Source organism: Humulus lupulus, chromosome 1 (genome assembly GCF_963169125.1).
Source record: "Humulus lupulus chromosome 1, drHumLupu1.1, whole genome shotgun sequence".
Classification (NCBI taxonomy): domain Eukaryota; kingdom Viridiplantae; phylum Streptophyta; class Magnoliopsida; order Rosales; family Cannabaceae; genus Humulus; species Humulus lupulus.
The window spans coordinates 93,282,896-93,293,381 of record NC_084793.1 but is presented as its reverse complement, the minus strand read 5'-3'; positions in this window follow the sequence as shown (position 1 = coordinate 93,293,381).

The window sequence follows — 10,486 nt, the reverse complement described above, 5'->3', positions numbered from 1 at the left end:
CTTATCTACTTATGAATGGTGTGGTATTCAACTTTGATCTTGATTGTTTAAGGGCGTTTAACATTTCGTATCTGTGCCAATTGTTGTATCACCAAATTGGGAAATTCCTTTTGAATTAATGTGTGATGCTAGGGATTATGCAGTAGGAGCAGTTCTTGGACAACGAGTTGACAAGGCATTCAGAATGGTTTATTATGCTAGTTGAACCTTGAATGATGCTCAATTAAATTATGCAACTACTGAGAAGGAATTACTTGCAATAGTCTTTGCATTCGACAAGTTTAGGCCATATTTAATTGGTAATAAGGTGATTGTTTACATAGATCATTAAGCTATTAAGTATCTTATGACAAAAAAGGATGCTAAACCTCGCTTGATTCGATGGGTCTTATTATTGCAAGAGTTTGATATGGAAATTCGTGATAAGAAGGGGATAGAAAATCTGGTTGCTGATCATTTATCTAGATTGGAAAAAGAAGAAGACCATAATGCTAAAGAGGAGACTGTTGACCCAAACTCTTAAGTCTCCTTGTTTTGATGATTAACAAATATTTGATTATTATTTGTTACTAATGATTTGTTGATTTTGTAGCAAAAACCAAAGTGAATTAGCATTTCAAAGTCAAACTTATGACCAAGGGAAAAATGGTCATTTTACCAAAATTTCCAGAGATGACCCGAAATGGATTTCAAGACTCAAGAAACTCAAGATAAAGGTTTAATTTCATTTCTTAGTCTTGTAAAGCGATTGCAAGTTTACTTTAAGTCATAAGTATAAAATTTGGCTCATTCACGTACTAAAAATGGTGATTTTTCAAAATGAGAACTAAACATCCTAAATTCACTTTTAAGAAAATACATCTCGATACGGTCGTAACACAATTGGAATTTTTGAAATCGGATAAACGAGCTAAAAGTTATAAAGAATTGAAAAACGGGAAAATAGGCATATTTTGAACGTTTGCTCTCTGTTTGCCATCCGGAATTCCGGTTGGCAACCAGAATTCCGGTTGCTCCTAGACCGGAATTCCGGTTCCCCATCCGGACTTCCGGTTCGTGGCAGGCAGCTTCAATAAATAACCCCCAACGGCTATAAACGACTAGTTTTTTCCCAAACTCTATATAAACTCGTTTTTCATTCAAAATTGGTGGTTGGCTGAGCATTTATTACATATATCAAACCTAATCCATTGATTTCAAAGAGCTCTCAAAGTTTAAATCATCCAAACACATATTCACACACTTGAGCCAAAATTTGTATTTATTTCTTCTAAGTGTGCTTGCTAATCACTCTAGGTTTCTCATTGTATCATCATACTTCTAGAGTGATTTTTGCTTGTAATATCAAACACATTCCCATATTGTGATTGAGGTGAGGTTGGCACCGGTTTTGTAAACAACCCAGTTAGAGTGAGATTGGCACTTCAACAATCTGAAAAAGAGGTTGATAGTCCTTGGTGGTGAAAAACTATTGTAAGAGGTTTGGAAGTACCTTGGTGAAAAATTCCCGGTTGTAAGGGTTAGTCAAGCCCGTTAACTTGGCTCGATAGTGGAACTCAAAGCTAGGTCCATAGCTTTGAAGACCAAGGACGTAGGTGGCTTAGTTCTACCGAACCTTGTAAAATTTGAGAGTTTGCAATTTCTTAACCTTAAACTCTTTACATTACAAGTTTGATTATTTGCTATATCTATTTGGTTGCCATATTATTTGCTTTTACTTGATAAATTTGATTTACTGCATAATTTGGCATATTAAGTTTTAAATTTCCGAAATTAGTTTAAATTTCCAATTCACCCCCCCTCTTGGAAACATATCTTGGGTTAACAATTAGTATCAGAGCAAGGGTTCATTTATTTGATTAGATTTCACAATCTAGAGCATGGCGTTTCCAAGTAATTCACAAAATAACATGTTAGAAGGTTTTAGCACAAATAGAGCACCATTCTTCAATGGAGTAGACTTTCCTTATTGGAGAATTAGGATGGAAACTTATCTTCAATCTATTGATTATGATTTGTGGCATATAGTGTCTAATGGTCCTTACATTCCTAAACATGTCATTAATGGTGTAGAAGTTATTAAGACATATGAGGCATATGATGAAAATGACAAGAAAATGCTTTCTAAGAATGCTAGAGCTCAATATGCACTTATATGTGGTTTGGATAGAGATGTGTTCAAAAATATTGAACAAGCTTCCACCGCTTATGATATGTGGAAAATGCTTGAAGTCACTCATCAAGGAACAAATGCTATGAAGGAAACTAAAATTCAAATTTATTCCACTCAATATGAGAACTTTAAGATGAAAGCGGATGAAACTATTGCTAACATGTATACTCGTTTCACTACTATCACTAATGGTTTGAATTCTCTTGGCAAGGTACTTTCACAAAAGGAGATGGTGACCAAGATTTTGAAAAGTCTTACCAAAGCCTATCAAGGCAAAGTGATTGCCATTCAAGAAGCCAAGGATCTCTCAACACTTCCCTTGGAAGAACTAATTGGTTCACTCATGAACCATGAAATTTTCATGAGTGCACAAGATGAAGAGGAAGTTGAGAAGAAAAAGAAGACTATTGCATTCAAGTCTTCCTCCTCCCGTGCCATTAGTGAAGATGATGAGGATAGCCTATGTAGTGACATGGAGGACTTGGCACTCTTCTCAAAGAAATACAAAAAGTTCATGAAATTCAAGAAGAACTTTGGGAAGAAGCCACAAAGAGGAAGTGAGTCAAAAGAAAAAGAAAGAAAAAGCAAAGATGATCCACCAATTTGCTTTGAATGCAAGAAGCCCGGTCACATGAAAATGGATTGCCCAATGAGGAAGAAGAATAAATACAAAGGAAGGGCAATGTTGGCGGATTGGCTCAATAGTGATGAGGAGGACTCCGACAATGAGGAAAAGAATGAAGTAGCAAACATGTGCATGATGGCACTTGATGATGGGGTAAGCATTTCTAACCAAAGTGATTGTGATAGTGAAAATGATGATGATAACTTAGAAATGTCATATGATGAGTTGTCAAATTCATTTAAGGAACTATTTGATGATTTTGGAAAATTGCTTGCTAAAAACAAAACCCTTAGAGAAAAGACCAACATGTTATTAAAGGAAATTGAGATTTTGAAATTAAATGAAAAGAAACTTTTGGCTAAATCTCAATGTGCTACTTGTTCCTCATATAAGAAAGAAATCGTTGAGTTGCATGCTAATGTAAAAAGCCTTAAGAATGACATATATACTTTTACAAAAGGTAAAGAAGGCTTTGAACTTATGCTAGGGAGTCAATCTTGTGGTTTTGGAAAAAGTGGTATTGGATATGATCCTAGTAGGAAACAAATTTTTTTGAGAAACTTCTTTGCAAAACCAACTAGCCTACCACACTTTACATGCACATATTGTAACCAAGATGGTCATACTATTTCATATTGTCATGTAAAGAGATATGCATATCTAGGCAAGACCAAATGGGTACCAAAGGGTTCCAAAACTAACAAGAAAGGACCCAAAGTTATTTGGGTACCAAAGGCCAACAAATGATTTTATTTTTGTAGGAATCAACAAGGAAGAGCAAAAGCTTGTGGTTCTTGGATAGTGGTTGTTCAAAGCATATGACCGGTGACTTATCAAGATTTTCAAGTTTTAAGAGCAAGGAAAGTGGTTTTGTCACTTTTGGAGACAATTCAAAAGGAAAAATCTTGGGCATTGGTGATATCGGTAACATATACTCTCCATGTATTAAAAATATGCTTCTTGTTGATAACCTTAAACATAATCTACTTAGTATTAGTCAATTATGTGATAAAGATTTTCGTGTTGTCTTTGAATCCTCAAAATGCTCCATTGAAAATGCTCCATTGAAAATGCTCCATTGAAAATGCTTCAACCAATGAAGTTGTTTTTGTTGGAGAAAGGAAGGATAATGTCTATGTTATTGATGTTGATTCCTTTGATAGCAAAAATAAATGTTTAACCGTTATGAATGATAATTCTTGGTTGTGGCATAGAAGATTGGGACATGCTAGTATGGATTCTATTTCAAAGTTGGTTAGAAAAGAGCTTGTTGTTGGTTTTCCATCTATTCCTTTTGTTAAAGATAAACTTTGTGATGCATGCCAATTTGGAAAACAAATTAAAACATCTTTTCATTCCAAGAAAGAGATTTCAACCTCTAGACCTTTGCAATTGCTTCATATTGATTTATTTGGTCCTTCAAGAATTGCTAGTCTAGGTGGTAAATACTATGCATTTGTGATTGTTGATGACTTTTCTAGATTTACATGGGTTATATTTTTTAAACTAAAAAAATGATGTTTTGGAAAATTTAGTTAAATTTTGTAAGAGTGTGCAAAATGAAAAAGGGTATTCAATCACCTCCATTAGGAGTGATCATGGTGGAGAGTTTGACAATGATGCCTTAGAATTGTTTTGTGATGAACATGGTTTTAACCATAACTTTTCGGCTCCAAGAACTCCACAACAAAATGGAGTTGTCGAAAGGAAGAATAAAACAATTCAAGAAATGGCTAGGTCAATGCTCAATGAAATCTCATTACCTAAATATTTTTGGGCCGAGGCCGTCAATACCTTTTGTTATATTTTGAACCGTGTTTTCACTAGGCCTAACATGAATAAAACCCCTTATGAGCTTTGGAAAGGGAGAAAACCCAACATTGGATATTTTAGAGTTTTTGGATGTAAATGCTATATTTTGAACACCAAGGACAACCTTGGAAAATTTGATGCAAAATCCGATGTTGGAATTTTTATAGGTTATCCAACACATAGTAAAGCTTATAGAATTTATAACAAAAGAACTAATGTTGTTGAAGAATCTATTCATGTTGCATTTGATGAGTCTAACCTTCCTACAAGCAAAAGTGTAGATGATGATGTTGTAGGTTTGGGAGAAGAGGTTCAAAATCTTGACATTGGAGAATCATCTAACGCTCTGTGGATGCCAAAAATCCACCAAGAAAAAAATCCCCAGTACATGGTGAAAATACAAGGCTAAAGGTCACTTAGTCACATTATCAGGCTCAGACCGATAAGTCTTGTGAAACTGAGAGATTGTCCCAAGGGAAGCATCACTTAGTGAGCCATGAAGTGTGGCCTTTGTGGATGCTCAATATTCCATGCCCATAAAAGACTCAAAGTGTATGCTTAGGCCCCATAAACGCCCAAAAATATGGCTGGGTTGGGGTGACCCCGAGCCACTGTTGCCTCTCGCGCGACAGCCCTGATGGCCTTGCGCGCGCCAGCACCAGGCGAGGCCCTTTTCCTCGCGCGCGCCCAGCATCAGGCGAGGCCACCCCTTCACGCGCGCCAGCACCAAGCAAGGCCACCCCCTCGCGCGCGCCAGCGCCAGGTGAGGCCCCCTGCCTCGCGCGCGCCCAGCACCAGGGGAGGCCACGTGTCCCGCGCGCGCCCAGCACCATGCGAGGATCCGCATCCCGCGCACGCCGCACCATCAACAGGCCTTCCAAGGAGGTCTCGCGAAGGAATAGGAGCCATGCCATGGACTTCAAAGTCTGAGTGGCATGGGAGCCACGCCACCAGGTGGCCACGCGAGTGGGACGACACGCCAAGGGAGCCATGTCCACAAGAGGCTCGCGAGGAAGGCGTCTCGCCTTGCACCCTTAGACATCTGTTGAGGCCACATGCCCATCACCCATGCTCATGAGTGACCTCGAGGTGCTTCAGGCATCCCATGCCAAGGACCCGAGAGCCTCGCCTCACGTCACGACCACTGCATACACCAAGTGTCCCATTCCCTATGCCTTGAAGACCTCAATGCTTAGAGGTTCGGGTACGAGTCGAATGGAACATTCATGTACGATCTAGTAATGGGTACGGCCCTTAAGACCCTGTATGTCGAAGTACGAACACCCGTACCAGTGGGGGAGTGGGAATGCTAGAATAAGAGTTATGGCCCGTACGTCTACGACCAAGAGTCAGAGTCGACACCACTACCACCTGCGCCACTATGTCTGTCCCCACTCCACTGACATGGGTACGGAAAAGTAGTGGAGACATCCTCCTGACGCCTGCCCCTGTACTGGATGCAAGACCTCAGCTTCTGAAACCACTATCCTGACAGAGTACTTATGTACCATTTGGTCTCCTGGAGCACCATGTATCCCAGGCCATCAGAGCCTACTATAAAAAGGACCCATCTCCCACATGAGAAGGGGTTGGAAAATTCATTGTATGCAGGGGCTATTGAGAAATATACTAAGGCTTGCTCCATTGTTTATCTATGTTTACTTTTCCTTAAAGTTTATTCTCAGTTCTTACATAAACTTCGCCTGACTTACCTTTGAGTTTTCCGATCTAATTTCGTTGACGAGATTTCACCGTCAACAGTTTGGCGCCGTCTGTGGGAAGAACAAGCATCAAGCCAGTGTTCTTCCATCACTTCCAACAAAGAAAGATGCTAAGACGTTCAAAACGCCTACGACAAATACAAGAGGTTGAGGTTCACCAAGACAGAGTAGAGCGGAGGGCCTCCGAGAAAGACCCCCCTCCACCCGAGCATGGAGGTGGGCCAGAAGAACATCTTCCCCTGGGGGAGGAGAGGGAAGCATCGTCCCCAGCTATCCAGCCCGACGGAGGTCATTCAGAGCCACTAGTGTATCCACTTAACCGACCCCAGTTGACCCCACGCTCAGGCCACCAGGACCCTGGTCCCTCGACACACTGGCCAGGCAAGGGTCCCGGGGTAGGCTCGGTAAGTGCCAGCTCAAGGACGCGCTTCTACAAGGATGAGATTCACGAATTGCATAAAAAGACTAGAAGGTTGGAAACCATGATAGAGAACATGCAAGAGGTTTTAAATGACCTACTGCAAGGGAAGTCAAGCATATCCATCCCAGAGCGTAAAGGGAAGGAGCATGAAAAAGGGGAGAACGCTGTCCCCATAGACGATGGGGGAACCCAACCTTCCACCAGTAAAACCCCCCAGGCAAAGTACCATGGGGGACCTAGGCCGACGAAATGTCCCCAGGAGCATAGGCAGAGGGAAGATGATGGTCGTAAGAACGAGGCCGAAGTCCCCTCAAAAGAGGCACCCCCTGGCCTAAGAAAAGAACTCAATGGGAAGAGGTCCGAAGTAAGACACGCACCCCCCGCGGTTCCCCCAAGGAACACAACCAAGGCAAGGGATCAGCCCAAAAACCCACAAGACTCCTTATGCAAAAAGAGGAGGGGACTAGACACCAAAATGCGAAGCCCTCGGGGTAAGATCACCGCTGCGCTTGGGGGGCACATGGATGACGAAGAATTCGACCGTGACTCACCCTTCACAAGGGAGATTCAGGTTGAGCAAGTGCCCACTGGCTTCAGAGAGCCTCGAATGACTCCATACGAGGGTACTGCAGACCCAAAATATCACATAGACTCCTTCAATAACTTGATGAGGTTAAGAGGGGTCAACAACAGGGCAAAGTGTCATTGCTTTGTCGTTACGCTTAAAGGAGTGGCATACAAGTGGTTCAAGAGGTTAAGGCCAGGAACAATCGAGTCATGGCAACAATTCTCTGATGAATTTCTTCAGCAGCACCGTGCAGCCTGTGATTACATCATGCCAACTACCAACCTCGCTAACATATAACAAGGAGAGAATGAAAGTCTGAAGGACTACGTCCATAGGTTTAGTATGGAGGCAACAAAGGTGGGAGATTTAACCAAAGTAGAGCTCAAGATGGCTATTACGGCCAGAGTTCGTCCAGGAAGCAAATTATGGGGAAGCATGCTCAAAAGAGAAGTTTCGAATTTGGATGACTTCTTCGGGAGAGCACAGAAGTACATACGTGTGGAAGAGGGCCATAAGAACTTCCATGTCGAAGAAAGAGAACCTTCCTCCAGTGGCCATACTACCAATATGTCTGGAGATTCCATATAGAAGGGGGGCATCGTGCTAGAGGGGTCGCTGACCATGTTTGAGATCGAACGAAGAGCCTCTAGCCATGAAAGTCCCCACCCGAGGGGAAATCACCTCAAAAGCACACACCTCCAAAAAGGGTCTCCAAAGTAGACGCCTCCAAAAAAGGGTCTCCAAAGTAGACGACTCCAAAAAGGGTCTCCAAAATAGATGCCTCCAATAAAGGGTCTCCGAAGTAGACACCTCCAAAAAGGGTCTCCAAAGTAGACGCCTCCAAAAAAGGGTCTCCAAAGTAGACGCTACCAAAAAGGGTCTCAAAGTAGACGCTTCCGAAAAGGGTCTCAAAGAAGACACTTGCAAAAAGGGTCTCAAAGAAGACACTTGCAAAAAGGGTCTCAAAGAAGACGCTTGCAAAAATAGTACTATGCCTAATGACGAGAAGGACGCTTCTCGCAAGATATAACAAGCGTGCGCAAAAATATATAAAAGGATAACTAGAACCCAAGGGGTCAATATATCCTTATAGATACAATCAAGATGCACCAAAGAGAGACCTACCGAACCCCCTTTCGCGTGGGTTCCAAAGGACCTCGAACGTGATAAATATAAAAAAAAAAAAAAAAAAGAATGACAAAAAGGATGAGAAGAGTCTACAAGAACACCTAAAGGCCTCCCTATAGACTGGGGGGCAAGTGTGGATGCCAAAAATCCACCAAGAAAAAAATCCCCAGTACATGGTGAAAATACAAGGCTAAAGGTCACTTAGTCACATTATCAGGCTCAGACCTATAAGTCTTGTGAAACTGAGAGATTGTCCCAAGGGAAGCATCACTTAGTGAGCCATGAAGTGTGGCCTTTGTGGATGCTCAATATTCCATGCCCATAAAAGACTCAAAGTGTATGCTTAGGCCCCATAAACGCCCAAAAATATGGCTGGGTTGGGGTGACCCCGAGCCACTGTTGCCTCTCGCGCGGCAGCCCTGATGGCCTTGTGCGTGCCAGCACCAGGCGAGGCCACCCCCTCGCGCGCGCCAGCACCAGGCGAGGCCACCCCCTCGCACGCACCAGCACCAAGCAAGGCCACCCCCTCACGCGCGCCAACACCAGGCGAGGCCCTTTTCCTCGCGCGCGCCCAGCATCAGGCGAGGCCACCCCTTCACGCGCGCCAGCACCAGGCGAGGCCACCCCCTCGCGCACGCCAGCACCAGGTGAGGCCCCCTGCCTCGCGCGCGCCCAGCACCAGGCGAGGCCACGTGTCCCGCGCGCGCCCAGCACCATGCGAGGATCCGCATCCCGCGCGCGCCGCGCCATCAACAGGCCTTCCAAGGAGGTCTCGCGAAGGAATAGGAGCCATGCCATGGACTTCAAAATCTGAGTGGCATGGGAGCCACGCCACCAGGTGGCCACGCGAGTGGGACGACACGCCAAGGGAGCCATGTCCACAAGAGGCTCGCGAGGAAGGCGTCTCGCCTTGCACCCTTAGACATCTGTTGAGGCCACATGCCCATCACCCATGCTCATGAATGACCTCGAGGTGCTTCAGGCATCCCATGCCAAGGACCCGAGAGCCTCGCCTCACGTCATGACCACTGCATACACCAAGTGTCCCATTCCCTATGCCTTGAAGACCTCAATGCTTAGAGGTCCGGGTACGAGTCGAATGGAACATTCATGTACGATCTAGTAATGGGTACGGCCCTTAAGACCCTGTATATCGAAGTACGAACACCCGTACCAGTGGGGGAGTAGGAATGCTAGAATAAGAGTTATGGCTCGTACGTCTACAGCCAGGAGTCAGAGTCGACACCACTACCACCTGCGCCACTATGTCTGTCCCCACTCCACTGACATGGGTACGGACAAGTAGTGGAGACATCCTCCTGACGCCTGCCCCTGTACTGGATGGAAGACCTCAGCTTCTGAAACCACTATCCTGACAGAGTACTTATGTACCATTTGGTCTCCTGGAGCACCATGTATCCCAGGCCATCAGAGCCTACTATAAAAAGGACCCCTCTCCCACATGAGAAGGGGTTGGAAAATTCATTGTATGCAGAGGCTATTGAGAAATATACTAAGGCTTGCTCCATTGTTTATCTATGTTTACTTTTCCTTAAAGTTTATTCTCAGTTCTTACATAAACTTCGCCTGACTTACCTTTGATTTTTCCGATCTAATTTCGTTGACGAGATTTCACCGTCAACACGCTCCATCACAAACTCCCAAAGAGGAACCACCCGTGGAAAAGGTAAATGAAAGCAATGGTATGGATTCTAACCTTCCACATGAGTGGAAGTTCAAAAGTGCTCATCCTATAGACCAAATTCTAGGTGATCCTTCACAAGGAGTCACAACTAGAAACTCCCTTAGAAACTTGTGTAATTTCATTGCCTTTATTTCTCAAATTGAACCAAAGAATTTTAAAGAGGCCGAGTTCGATGAATCTTGGCTTCTAGCTATGCAAGAAGAAATAAATCAATTTATTAGAAATGATGTTTGGGAGTTAGTTCCAAGATCGTTACACCAATCGGTGATTGGAACAAAATGGGTCTATAGAAATAAGGTAGATGAGCATGGGGTCATTGTGCGTAACAAGGCT